Source organism: Budorcas taxicolor, chromosome 2, assembly GCF_023091745.1.
Source record: "Budorcas taxicolor isolate Tak-1 chromosome 2, Takin1.1, whole genome shotgun sequence".
Classification (NCBI taxonomy): domain Eukaryota; kingdom Metazoa; phylum Chordata; class Mammalia; order Artiodactyla; family Bovidae; genus Budorcas; species Budorcas taxicolor.
In genome coordinates, this window is record NC_068911.1 from 97,790,623 (window position 1) to 97,805,244 (window position 14,622).

Genomic DNA, 14,622 nt, shown 5'->3' on the forward strand with positions numbered 1-14,622 from the left:
TTTGCTAAAGGGTACAAATTTTCAGTTATAAGATGAATAAGTTCTGGGGATCAAATATATAGCATGGTGACTATAAATTACTAAGAGAGTAGATCTTAATATTTATAACCGCACATACACACACACAGAAAGTTAACTATGTGAGGTGAAAAATATTTTTAGTAGCTAATCTTAGTGTGGCAATAATTTCATAATGTACATGTATATCAAACCACTGTACAATACACCTTAAATTTACACAATATTATTTGTCAATTATATCTCAAGAAAGCTGAAAAAGGAAAAGATAATAAACTTCAGAGATTAATTGTATGGCTTTTAAAATCCACTTTTCTGGCTTTTAAGACTATACACATAAATGTAATATATATTTATATATTTGTATTTAGTCAATTCAATTTAGATCAAATAGATTATGACATGTGCTTCCTTTTATACAGTACAATGTGGGTGTTACTTAAATGCTGTTTTTACTTCAGTAATTTATAATAATCAATTAATGGGAATGTCCTCTATATTTGTCTCTTCATATTTTCATTTAGTTCAAGTACATCATATGTACATAACTTTAAATCTGCATAACTCTGAACATTAAAATAAAAACTTACCTGTCTGGAAAATTTCTTTACTGTTTTTAAAGAAAGTTATTTAAAGCCACATTTCAAAGATTCCAACTATTTTTATACGTTCTGAGCTGGAACTCCAGGTTTTCCTAGAGATTAAGTTCCATTTTCTCAAGCCATTTTCAATAGAATACTTTAAGTTTTTAGTATACAAAGCTTATAATATTTTTATATAATCTTTAACAGTATGAACTTTAAGGTTAAAGCATAAAATCATGGAAAAATAGTAAAACAACGTTATAAGAAATCTATTCACAATTTTTGCCTCTTACCTACTATGTTCTATCAGTTTACAGTAGATATTTTTCAGAAGAAGCCAGAAATAAGTCGTTTTTAATAGTAAAATTTGAGATTTTCTTGATTTTTGGCAACTCAATAAAAATTTTTTGGAAACACTGTACAGGCCAAGCACAACTTTCCTTCAGGATAAATTCAGTTGGCAAAGCATCAGTTGACAGTGTATCTTTCTTTTATTATTTGGAGGTAATTCCATGGGAAACTAATCAAGATGAGCATGGCTCTAATGAATGCTTCAGATAGTGAAATACTTCTACTATTTTCCCATACTCCACAACCCAGGTGATCACTGCTGTGGAAAATCTTAAAGCATGATAATGATGTTTTGTGATTTATGACACAGAGAAATTAAGTGCAACCTGTTTCTACAGTTACTTGAATTATGGGACACTCAGAACCAATAGAAATAATCATCAATAAGCATATGTAAGAAAAAAGACTATCTTTCCCACATAATGCAATAAGAAAAAAAATGAAAAGATTTTACATAAGAAGCACTTTTTATAGGCCAAACATTTTTCTATGTGTTTTATGGCTATTAATTTTTATTGCACCTGTATGAAGTAAGTACTATTATTATTATCATATTACAGGTAAGAAAATGTGTCAGAATGGTTTGGTAAGCTTTCCCAAGGTAACGCACATAGGAAAGGAGGAGCCAGTATTTGAATGTTAGCAGTGCCCCTTCGAGTCTGTTTTTAACTATCGTGTTGTCCTTGAAAATTGAATATACAGTGTGATCATATTCATGTTAAAACATGAAACATTTAGGGAAAAGAGAGGCTTTTCTCACTAGACTAGTACATACATATTGATCTTGTTTCTGTCTTTCTCTATTAAACTTGATCTTCCCACTGGGTTTTTACACCACCTGTTTACCTGGAATACCTCCCAATCTTCACATGGCCAACTCCTTCTCCATCAGATCCTAGCTAAATGTCACCTTGACAGAAGTCTTTTCTCTGACTGTCTTATATAAAATAGTGGCATTCCAATATTACTGATTACTCTCTACCTACTTATTTTAATTTCACCATAGATCTGTTCCTAGTTGAATTAATACACATAGTTTTATGCTGTCTGTTTTTCTCCCACTAGAATTTAATTCCCTGAGCTGGGAACTTGCTTGCCTTTTCCTCCACTATTTTTCCAATATATGGAACCATGTCTGGTAACTAACTGTTGTTCATTGAATATTTACTAAATTCATAAATGAAAACGCTGCTGCTGCTGCTGCTAAGTCGCTTCTGTCGTGTTTGACTCTGTGTGACCCCAGAGATGGCAGCCCACCAGGCTCCCCCATCCTTGGGATTCTCCAGGCAAGAACACTGGAGTGGGTTGCCATTTCCTTCTCCAGTGCATGAAAGTGAAAAGTGAAAGTGAAAGTGAAGTCGTGTCCGACTCTTTGTGGACCCCATGGACTGCAGCCCACCAGGCTCCTCCGTCCGTGGGATTTTCCAGGCAAGAGCACTGCAGTGGGGAGCCATCGCCTTCTCCAATACCAAAGTGCAATTAGGGTTTGTGCTTTGGAAGGAAGGTTTGGGCACTTGAAAATTTCTAATTTTATACCAGTTAGGGCTTATATTTGGTTTACTGGTTAAGCAGTCTTTGCTTTGTGAGTGTTTGCTTTGCTTGCTCTGTCCATTACTCTTAGTCACCTCCTAGTGCTCACTCATATGACTTTGACCCATATCTTATGTTCTTCATGAGCTCACTGCTTCACCTTTTCTCCCTGGTTAATAATCTTCATTCTGCCTTTTGCTTAACAAATCCTGCTTTCTGAGTCATTCTTACTCCCACCCTGTCATGCTTGGTTTTGAGGTTACTGAAATCTGCAGACCTTTGTGTGTTCTCCCAGTGTCATGCCCTGGATTTCACTTCCTTTCATGTCCATATCTGTGTCCTGATTCAGCAGGCAATTCAACCTGCCCCTCTCTCTCCATCATTTGATGATTCACTCCAGTCTCTCATCCACGTTTTCTTCTACAATCCCCTTCATATTCCTCAAATTTATAGAAATGACTTGACTACTCAATATAGTAACATTGCAAATAATGGCCATCTACTTAAGCTGGGCTTTTGACTCTTTGACACTTTCATCGCTATCATTGTGATAAGGACATTTAACATACCCCGGAAATCATTGCCAAGACTAATGTTATGAATGCTTTGCAGAATTTTTATGTGTTCCTAGTCAGTTCCTATTTTTTGAATGGCACCTCTCTCCTAAAGTTTACTTTTTTCAAGTTATCCCACCAAATGGCTTACTCATAATTCACAGAGGTCATAGAGCTCTTGTGCTAGAACATTCACCATTCTCCCCACTTTCGTAGTTAGTCTGTGTAATCAAAATGAACAAACAGAATATATTCTATACGTCTTCTCTCTGAAAGTTTTATATCAAATTCTTTATTTCCTTACAACAATCTTGTGAAGTTAACGACATGGCCTTTAATTGACATGTGAAGAAACTCAGGCAGAGAGTGGTTAACTTTATTGCATTAGCTCATACACTTAATAAGGGTCTCAGCTGAGATATGGATTCATTTTTATCTGACTCCAAATCCCAAGTCCTTGAACACTGCCTCCATTCCATACCTATCCTTTTCTCCTACTAGCCCACCTAACATCCTTTTTAGGTCCAAAAATAAGAATTAACGCATTCTATTTCTTCCTTGTTTCCTCATTTCCCACTTTCACTTCTGGATTCCAGACTTCTCGAGCCGGGTCTATGACTTTCGTCCCCATGTCTAATGCACTCCCATGTCTGAGCAAGACAGTGACACTTATGAGCACCAAAAGCACCTGGGCTGCCAGTGCCGTACAGTGCACGAACATAAGGCATGTCCTGCTTTTCCTCAGGGGGAGAGACGCTCAGTCTTCATCCCAAGGGTTTTCCTCTGTAGTTTTTATTTCCATCCAATCACATCCCTTAGTTTCTCTCAAGTAGACTATATCCTTTAGCCTATAATCACACTGAGGTCACTTTTGCTTAAAAAAAAAAAAAAAACACACACAGAAGAAAGCAAGCACTAAGCCACAACTTCACAGTTTCTCAATCTCACCCATTTCCTTCCATGATGACCAGGATTCTTCAGAGTTTCCTGTAGTTATTTTCTCTATTTGTTCTTGTTCCATCCTCTTCACAGTATCTTAACCATTAAGGTCAACAGAAATAGTCTGATGCTTTCTCACCTCTAAAGATTCCAGCTGAACTCTGTAATATGAAATGCTGTTGGCCCTTCTCCTTAAAACTCTTTGTCTCTCAAGCTAAGACATTTTCTCTCCAAATTCTTCACTTTTTATACATTGCCTTCTCTGTTTTTTGTTTGTTTGTTTGTTTGCTTGCTTGGTTTTTTTCACTGACTTCACTTCCTCATCCCGTTTCTTGGTGGTGCTGGTGGTTTAGTTTTTAAGTCATGTCTGACTCTTGGGACCCCATTGAATGTAGCCTGCCAGGCTCCTCTGCCCATAGGGTTTCCCAGGCAAGAACACTGGAGTGGGCTGCCATGTTCTTCTCCAGGGGACCTTCCCGACCCAGGGACTGAACTTGGGTCTTCACATTGCCATTGGTTTCCTGTATTGCAGGTGGACTCTTTACCAACTGAAACACCAGGGAAACCCATTTCTCAAATGTTAGTAATCCTTGGTTTATGGCTCTAGACCTTTATTATTTCTCACAGCTTACAAGCATCCTTCGGGTTTTGCTCTTGCCTATGATCTGATCCATCACTTATAAACATGCTAACGTCCTGGTGGTTTCTTGTCCCCAGAACTCTATTTTCTATCATTAGGATGTAGCACAGACAACTCTGTGAAATCACTGTCTTCTCAGAGTTGCCCCCCTTTCTCTATTGCTCATCTTGCCTAATCATTTCTTTACCTCCTTTACTATCCTTATTTTCTTTCTTTTTTTTTAACTTTTTATTTTTACTTTATTTTACCTTACAATGCTCTATTGGTTTTGCCATACATTGACATGAATCCACCACGGGTGTACATGCAATCCCAAACATGAACCCCCCTCCCACCTACCTCCCCACAACATCCCTCTGGGTCATCCCCGTGCACCAGCCCTAAGCATGCTGTATCCTGCTTCGGACATAGACTGGTGATTTGATTCTTACATGACAGTATACATGTTTCAATGCCATTCTCCCAAATCATCCCACCCTCTCCCTCTCCCTCTGAGTCCAAAAGTCCGCTCTACACATCTGTGTCTTTTTTGTTGTCTTGCATAATTCTCTGCTTTACATCAACAGCCACAAATTCCAGAACGAGGTCACAGTCTAGTTTGAGTTATTATTTTCTCCCATCTGAATTCCTCTCCATGCTGTTTCTTCTGATCGCAGGAAAAACCATTTCAATTCATTCTCTGTGTTTTGAATTTTTTTTTCCTAAGATATAAATCTCAAAAATATTTCTTCGAGAAAATTTATTATCTACAGAATAATGTACAAATACCTTCAGTTCAGTTCAGTTCAGTCACTCAGTCATGTCCGACTTTTTGCGACCCCATGAATCGCAGCACGCCAGGCCTCCTTGTCCATCACCAACTCCCAGAGTTCACTCAGACTCACGTCCATCGAGTCAGTGATGCCATCCAGCCATCTCATCCTCTGTCGTCCCCTTCTCCTCCAGCCCCCAATCCCTCCCAGCATCAGAGTCTTTTCCAATGAGTCAACTCTCCGCATGAGGACCGTAGCAGAATATATATGCTTCTTTCCATTATCCTCCAACCACCTTCTCAATTCCATTCATCCGTCTTCCTTCTCTATGCCAGCATTGCTGAAGTCTAGGCAGTTTCCGAAATGCAGCATGCTTTCACGACTCTCTACATGGGGATCTGAGTGTACATGCACCCCTTTTCATCTGGAACACATTTATTTCTCTCTTCAACCACTTTCCTTGCCTGCCATCTGCCATAATCTTGCTCCATTTCATGACATAACTCCAAAATAACCTACATGAGGCTCCCCTCCACCTCTGTAGGCACAGTCACTCACTCCTCACCATTCTCCCTACTCTGAAACACACTTTTTTGGACATATCCACATATTACAACCACTTTCTGACTTGTCTCTTTCCTCCAGTTCCAAAACAAGTTGGATTTGTCTTATAAATCTTTGTTTTCCTAAAATCTAGCAAAGTGGCCCCAAATAAGCCCTAAACAGAAATCTGTTAACTGCTCAATCAATTTACAAACTGGAAACCTGCAACAGAAAATTTCCAGATTCATTCCAATATATTAATAAATAAAATTAAAAATACACCTCAGAATTTTAGTTTATAAAATGAGAAATACTTGACATAAAAATACAATCGTCTTATTTATACTGACCTTTAATAGGAGCTAATATTATAGCAAAATTGAAGCAAATGATAGAGATTTGGGCTAAATTTTAAAGTATGCCAGAGAAAGCTAAAGAGATTAAAAGTCTCTTTATTTATTCGCTATTTATTTGCTAGATAAAAGTCTAGCAAATAAAAATATCCACCTCAAGAAAAGAAAACTAACTAAATGAAGGGCTATATAAAAATGATCTTAATCAATCATTCATTTTTACAAATTTAAAGTGAAAAGACCTAGGCTTGGAGAACAACTTTAGGGACTAGGCTTTATTAGAGGGGGAAATTATCAGCATTGTTAAATATTGGAATAAGTTGTTCAAAAAAGTTGCAGAATTTATTTGGAAGACAATCAAGATTTTATTCCAGAAGTCTGAAATTAAAGAATCCTTTAATAGAAAGCATTTCTGATTCTACAGCTATAAAACACATGAAAAAGTCTGCTAAACTACATGATGCCAACGTATCACATTGTACGTCATTATAAAAAGTACTTTTAAAAATTGACTAAATATAAATTTAAGTCTAAAAGTGTACATAGATTTATTCTGGGTAAACTTAAAATATAAATGATTTTTAAAATATTTAAATAGAAGTATTTAAAAGTTACTTCTTCTAGACAATAAAACATAAAAAAGCTCTTTGCTGGAAAGGGCAAAGTTATTAAAAATTGACCTTAGGTTTTGTCCACTTCTGATTTTTATTATTTCTTAGTCCATCTTTACCATTTACCAATAATAGTGGACAGCATATTCTCTCCATAATATATTTTTCCCTGACTTAAACACTTGGGATTAAGTTCCCATTTTTCTTTATGAGATATTTGAGGGCTTTTAATGTATATTAAAGAAATATCAAAGGTCAGATGCTCTTTTGCTTGATGGCATTTTCCATGATGAAGACTGGGCATGTGTGTGGGCAACAAATCATTGGGCCACTCATTCTCATACCCTTATTACTAGACGTGGTTGAAAAAAAAGACAAGGCTCAGGTTTTATGAAACAGGTTATTAGCTACCATTTTTTATTTTGGATTAATTGCTGTTCCAGAATATAGACTCAGATTGTCCTTATCAGTTTGAAACATGAAACACCAAATCTGTTTAAAGGAATTAAGTTCTATCACATAACTGGTTTTGTTTCTGGAAAATCAATCATGCAGGAGGATAAAACTCACTTATAAATTCTCATTTTGGCAAAATGATTTAGGAAAGAGTGCTGAATGGATACCTGATCTTATTAATGTCTAAAGTATGGCTGCTGTCAACATAGAAGTGGATACTTTGATTGTAAGATGTGAGTTTTATGTATATGAATATAAATGGTGTTAATAATAGCTGAAATTGTTTCTCCAGTGAAATTTCTTCAGTACAAGACCAAATCAAACCAGATTTTGAGAAAAGCAAAGCCTTGTTAGTGATCTGGAGCACTAGAGTGTTATACATTTGTTTACTTTGTTTGTTGAGGAGAAAGTATTCTCTCCTTTCAAGAAGAACTTATTGTATTTATCCTGAATCAAAACCTTGCAAGAATAAATATAAAAGCTTCCATGTTTGTTGCATGCTTATATTGCCTTACATTTATATTACATAAAAACTATTTAATGCTGCAATGTGAGTAGTTTGGGCATATTTTTGATGCCTCCAGCAGCCCCTCAGATTCCCTCCTTAGACTCTCATTCACTCAGTTGGCCTCAGCTGTCCCTGTAGATGGCCAGTCCTGCTTGGGCCCATATGGTCCCACTTCCTGCGGAAGTCTAGACACCTTCTTGGAATACAAGGCCCTCTCGGTTGCTAAGGTACAGACAGACGTTTAGCTCCCTACCACCTCTAGATCTGGATGAAATGCTGCTTTACAGGGGATAGGCTCTGACTTTCTGAGTAGTCATAAGGGTGTGTCCAGGATATACACAACACAGGGAGTAGACACTGGGTGATACTCCAGTACTTTGGCCACCTCATGCGAAGAGAAAAGACCCTGATGCTGGGAGGGATTGGGGGCAGGAGGAGAAGGGGACGACAGAGGAGATGGCTGAATGGCATCACTGACTCGATGGACATGAGAATGAGTGAACTCCGGGAGTTGGTGATGGACAAGGAGGCCTGGCGTGCTGCAATTCACGGGGTCGCAAAGAGCTGGACATGACTGAGTGACTGAACTGACCTGAACTGAAGCAAGAAATGGGAAGAAACCTGGCTGATAATTCCTTCTCCTACCCCATCCTTTCCTCCTACAGTCTGCTTCATGCTCTCTCCAGTTTATTTGCAGCTTCTCTGAAAATTGTGGTGTACCTGCCCAGTAGCCCTCTCCAGCGTCTCTTTGAGGCTCTGTGTAGAGTGGTAGCCAGAATGATAACACATCCTCTTTACCCTTTCCCATCATCTCCTGCCTCACTTCCTTTTTACTTTACTCTCTGTGTCCTGGGCTCATGCCTCCCAAATAGAAGCACGGGTACTTATTTTTGGCTTTGTTTTCTAGAGAATCAGGACTGAGACAATGGGTATTTCTTTCCTATGAAAGGGAAAGGTAGCTCTCCACTAAAATGTGTGCAGTGCTCCCTCTTCAAGAGTCTAGACTTTCCTCTGGGAAGTAGCTCAAACATCCAGAGGCTGCATTTTATCTATCCGCCTTTACACCAACCTGTGGCCACATTACTCATTCTCATGACTGGAATGCGAGTGAGAACGATGCGAGAAGCTTCTGAGCTCACAGCTTTAACACAGCTTGCAGACTTGCCTATGCTGTCTTAACCTTCCTTCAATAGCTACTAGGGGATGACAGAACCGAGAGATGGCTCAAGCACCCTGCAGCAGAAAACTGACCAGGAATATTTGTTTTGGCCTATGGTATGAGTAAGAATCACTCATACCAAAATCACTCACACCAAAATAACTGCAGATGATGACTGCAGCAATGAGATTAAAAGACACTTGCTCCTTTGAAGAAAATTTATGACCAACCTAGATAGCATATTCAAAAGCAGACATTACTTTGCCAACAAAGGTCTGTCTAGTCAAAGCTATGGTTTTTCCAGTAGTCATATATGGATGTGAGAGTTGGACTATAAAGAAAGCTGAGCACTGAAGAATTGATGCTTTTGAACTATGGTCTTGGAGAAGGCTCTTGATAGTCACTTGGACTGCAAGGAGATCTAACCACTCCATCCTAAAGGAAACCAGTCCTGAATATTCACTGGGAAGGACTGATGCTGAAGCTGAAACTCCAATACTTTGGGCACCTGATGCGAAGAACTGACTCATTGAAAAAGACCCTGATGCTGGGAAAGATTGAAGGCAGGAAGAGAAGGGGACAACAGAGGATGAGATGGATGGATGGCATCACCGACTCAATGGACATGAGTCTGAGTAAACTCTGGAAGTTTGTGATGGACAGGGAGGCCTGGAGTGCTGCAGTAAATGGGGTCACAAAGAGTAGGACACGACTGAGCAATTGAACTGACTGATGAATAAGAAATGAAGTTCTGAAGAAATTCTGAATTGTTTTTGGACAGTGAGTAGTGTGGTTTTTTTTTTTTACCTGAAATATCTTTATGTTATTGTTCAGAAGATTAAGACAAGGATTTTAATGTATAGTTATTAAGTGGCAGTTTTTGTGTTTGAATCTAGTTCTGGTTCCAAAGTCTGTTCTCTTAACCACTATGCTCTATTGCTGTATGTAATAATAATAATGACAATAATAATAAATATATGTATTATCTTTGCTTTGTGCTAGGCATGCTACATCGATTTTCTCACACAATCTCACAATAGCTCTAGGAAGTAGGTACTCTTATTAACCCCAAACTGCAGTAGAAACATCAAAGATTTTAGCAACAAATAAAATGTGAATCTGGGATTCCTAACCCAGGTGGTCTGACTTAGAGGCTCCTATTTCTACCTAATATGGTATACTGCTTCCCAGAGCATTTCAATTTAGGAGTGAATTTTAAAGGAAGAATAAATACATACATTCAGTAAATTTTAAAATGCACTGTAGAGTAAGTCCACTTCATCTTAGGGAAATGTAAGCTCTAAATCACATGTATTACATTGACCAAAATGATAAACCACAGAGAGTCAAGCTTCATAATTAAAATAGTTTTCTGAAAGAGCCTAAGGTGAGGTTTATTGGACAGTAAGCTATTATCCATTTATAAAGCATCCTATCAATTTCATAGATTTTTGTGGTTATTAAAAATTATGTAAGATACAGAATTTATTGTGGTTAATGGCCAAATCTTGGGAAAATTATAACCAGAGAACATGGCCTCATTTATAGTAATATCGATCACTTGATTTCATTTTTTCCTTACAGAGTTTGTGTTAATCAGATACTAGAATTCATTTTTCCTTTTCTTTTCTTTCTTTGATACCCACCTGTCATCCTCCAGATTTTGGACTGTTTTTTTTCTTTTAATTTTTAAATGTATGATGAGACCATATGATAGTGCAATCAATGGCTGTACTAATAATCTGCCCCCAAGATGAACCACGCTGACTTTGCCAGAGCACTATTATTACAAGAATTAAGACATTAATCACAGATTTTAAATGGCTTTGTTATGCTAAGGTTGGTAGATCTACTGTATACACCTCTGTTTTTATTATTTTTTTGAGCAGGGATCCGAATAAGGGCTTAACACTCACTTTACAAAGATAAAATAATTCCATATTCATTTTGTACAGAATACTCAATAATTCATGAATAGCTTTCTGACTAAAACTGTTTTCATCTTTTTGCTAAATCACATCATTTTACTCCCATAAATAAGTCCACTTTGTTATTAAAGTCATGCTACAGTGAATGAACATTAAATATATTGCATTATTTAATTAATGTTTATGCTCATTATCTGCAATGGAAGTAAACAATATTAAGAAAAAGTAAACAAATTATTTTAATGAAGGCTTTCATATTACTCTTTTTTTGCTTTCAAGGTTATGGCTGAATGACTGGTCTAAAAACGTTAATAGTTTATTAAATGCCTTGGAAAAGTTTTCTGTCATTAGAAGTAAAATTTGCCAGTGTTTGCCTCTGATTAGAAATATTAGTGCAGTGTAAAGTGAAAAACAAAAGTAGCCAAAAAATCCAAGTTACATACACAGTCAACATGTAGTTTCCATATTGAACAACTGGCTTTATAACTGTATGGTTTGAGGGGAGAAATGGTCCCTAAAATGCTTATAATACTTCAGAATTTATGTCAAAGTTGGTACTAAGTTTTCTGAGTATCATGTGATAAATATAAAAGGAAATAAGGTTCACTTGGGCTGATTTTGGGTGGATGTGGAAATGAGATACTTCCTAATCAGAAATAAAGTTTTCACAATGTATTTGTTTTAGTAAGGTGCCACACTGAACACATATTCTGGCATCACATGAAAATACCTCCCTGTTTGAACTGGTGCCCACTGATGTGCTGATATACCCATGTTTGGGCCACAGCGTATTTTTCAGCTCTTCTTAGATGAATCACCCTATTTGCTTTCTTTGTATGAGGACTTCTTTACAAATGACCAGACTGCTAAAAGATCAGGTCATGGGAGAATATTAATGTATATTTTGAGGGAGAAGATGTCCTGTGATCTACTAAATGCATTGGGCCGTAATGATGACAGATTTAGCTGTTTTGCTATAATCTTTATCAGTACCAGCACAGGCCTTATTGCTCTCATCCATTTCATAGATCTTTAGAATAGGTTTTTCAGATAGTTTAACAAGTCTTCATATTTTAACTGTAGGAAAAAAACCCAAAACTTAATTCCCCCAAACTGTTCCTGAAAACTCTCTCTTAATTTGAGGATATGCAGTAGTTGGGGCTTCCTAGATGGCACTTGTGGTAAGGAACCCACCTGCCAGTGTAGGAGATATAAGAGACGTGGGTTCCATCCCTGAGTTGGGAAGATCCTCTAGGGGAGGGCACAGCAACCCACTCCAGGATTTGCCTGCAGAATCCCCATGAACAGCGGAGCCTGGAGAGCTACAGTCCATAGGGTTGCAAAGAGCCAGACACAACTGAAGCAATTTAGCACATATACACACACAGTATTGAGTCAGCCAAAAGATTTGTTGAGGTTTCTCAGATAACATATTTTTTTGGCCAACACGATATTAATGATACAGGGCTCCACAGGGCCTACAGAATGAAATCACCTCTTCTCACAATCCGGTTCAAGGTTTAATAGTCTGCACAAAACAGTCTGTAATGGTGAATATACACCCTAGGCCTCGGAACCACCAAGAAATATTTTTAAGATCAATGACTAGCATAGTATGTGGAGCAATACAAGAAATCAATAATATTTGGAAAATAAATAAATTAAGGAATTGATTTCCCATATTTTATCATTGCTCACTCCCTTCTTTCCAGGTGAGGTGTCTTTCTCCCCCCTTTTCCTGCACTGAAATCCTCTTCAGCCTTCAGAAATGTCCTCAAATTTCACTTCCTGTGTGGATATATTTAGAACCCTTTTCAACTGGAGGCAATCTCTTTCTCCACTTGTTTACCATAAAACTAACTCATGCCCATGTCCATGCCATTCTGGAGTAATTTTAAGTCCGCTTTTTCACTATAATTACTTGACTTATGGGTGTGCTTTCTATTTCTTTCCAGGCCCTCAAATGACAGATCTGAGTTTGTTTCATTTTTGTATCTTTCATAATACCTAGAATAATGGCTTAATACTGAGCACCTTCAGTGATATTTGCAGAATTAATACATGAAGAGATACATAAGCTGAGCATTACTCAGCACCACAGTTTCCTTGGGAAAGGACTACCTGTAGCTAGACCTATGGTTCCCCAGCATGTTTTCTTATATTTCTTTATCATGTTAGTCATATTCTATTATAATAAACCTAAGTATGATTCTGTTTCCCCTACTGAAACATAAGCACCTGCAGAGTAGGGATCATATATTAATAATCTAGATATCTCTAGGGTTTAATAACACATAGTATGACACCTGTTAGGAGCTGTTAATAGTTCATAAAATAAATAAATGAATGAGTTCTCTAAATTACACAGCTTCTTCCTCATGAAGTAATCCATATATATATATTTTAACCAGCAGTGCATATTTGCCAGATCTCATAGCTATAGTCCAAGGTCTACCCCATATCAGGCAGATGCTCTAAAATCACAAAGTATGGAAGGTACACAGGAAGAAAGCTGCAATTGAATTTCAGGAGCCAACTGAAATACTTTGGTGGTACAAAAGTAGATAAGTGTACCTGAAAAATGGAAAGGGATATGATCCAAGGCCTCAAAGGGTAAATCAAACTGACAAATTTTGTTTCTTTAGGATGTCTCTGGCTCCAGATGAATTAAATAATACTGTAGCTGCTTTTGAAGCAAAAGTTTTTGCTCTTGGACTAAATGAATTGAAGTTAGAAGAATTAATTCTTCTCTTGTCTCTTCCTTATTACAGTACCAGTCATTTTAAAACAAATAACACCTGGGTGATATTGCTGTTCAGTATATATTTGTTAAAAGAAGAGCTATGAGAGATTATTCTAGGGTGAAAATGTTTGGAGCATACAGACACACCTTATTAAAGAGCTGCCCCTGGTAGCAAATCTCAATCCATGGCAGTCTTCTCAATCATTTTCTTTTATCCTATCTTCCAACCAAACTAAAAAAAACTCATTTCTCTTTTTAGCACACAGACCTTGCCCATTTTCAGTTTCATACCATTGTTCATTTTCATTTCATTTCATTTTTGACTCCGCTGGAATTTTCCCTGCCCACAAATCTCCTCATACTGAAATTATAACCATCCTTCAAGGCCTAATTCAAATCTTTCACAGATGTGAGCTCTCCTTCCTTTAAATGTTTAAAAAAAAAAAACCTCTCCTATGTTTCTTGTTTCATCTCATCCTATTTTTTTGGCAGAGACAGCTATAAAGCAAAGACTATCTTGATTATATCTCTATGCCTTATATGTAGCCCTAACGAGCAAGCTGTTCATTGTAGGATTTCAATACATATTCTTATGAAGTCTTTTCCCACCAAGGCTTATATAAATAGCACAAACTTGATTAACCAAATGCATATTTAAATGAAAGTGAGGTAGATTGTAATGAGAAACTATGCTATTTGGATCAACTCTCCCACCAAAAACAATGAAAAGTGCTGGATAAAATACTTCTTTTTAAACTTACCTTTAAAATTGAAAAGCTGAAAAGATAGTGGGAACTTCCAAGGAAAGTATTTTTTAGAGGTGAGAATCTGAACCCAGAGGGAAAGCATAATATCGAATCAACATAACTTCACCTTGTCTGAGGGCATTATAAAAAGATAAAGGCAAACTAATATTAAACTTGTAGCTTTTCTCCAATCCCAAGGGATTATAA

General features: G+C 37.1%; 1 protein-coding gene across 1 annotated transcript in view; it reads right to left on the minus strand.

Annotated features, from left to right (window-relative positions):
- The window catches only part of ARHGAP15 (Rho GTPase activating protein 15), a 678,200-nt gene that overhangs the window by 555,177 nt on the left and 108,401 nt on the right, over window positions 1-14,622 (minus strand). The gene's annotated exons all lie outside the window — the stretch shown is intronic.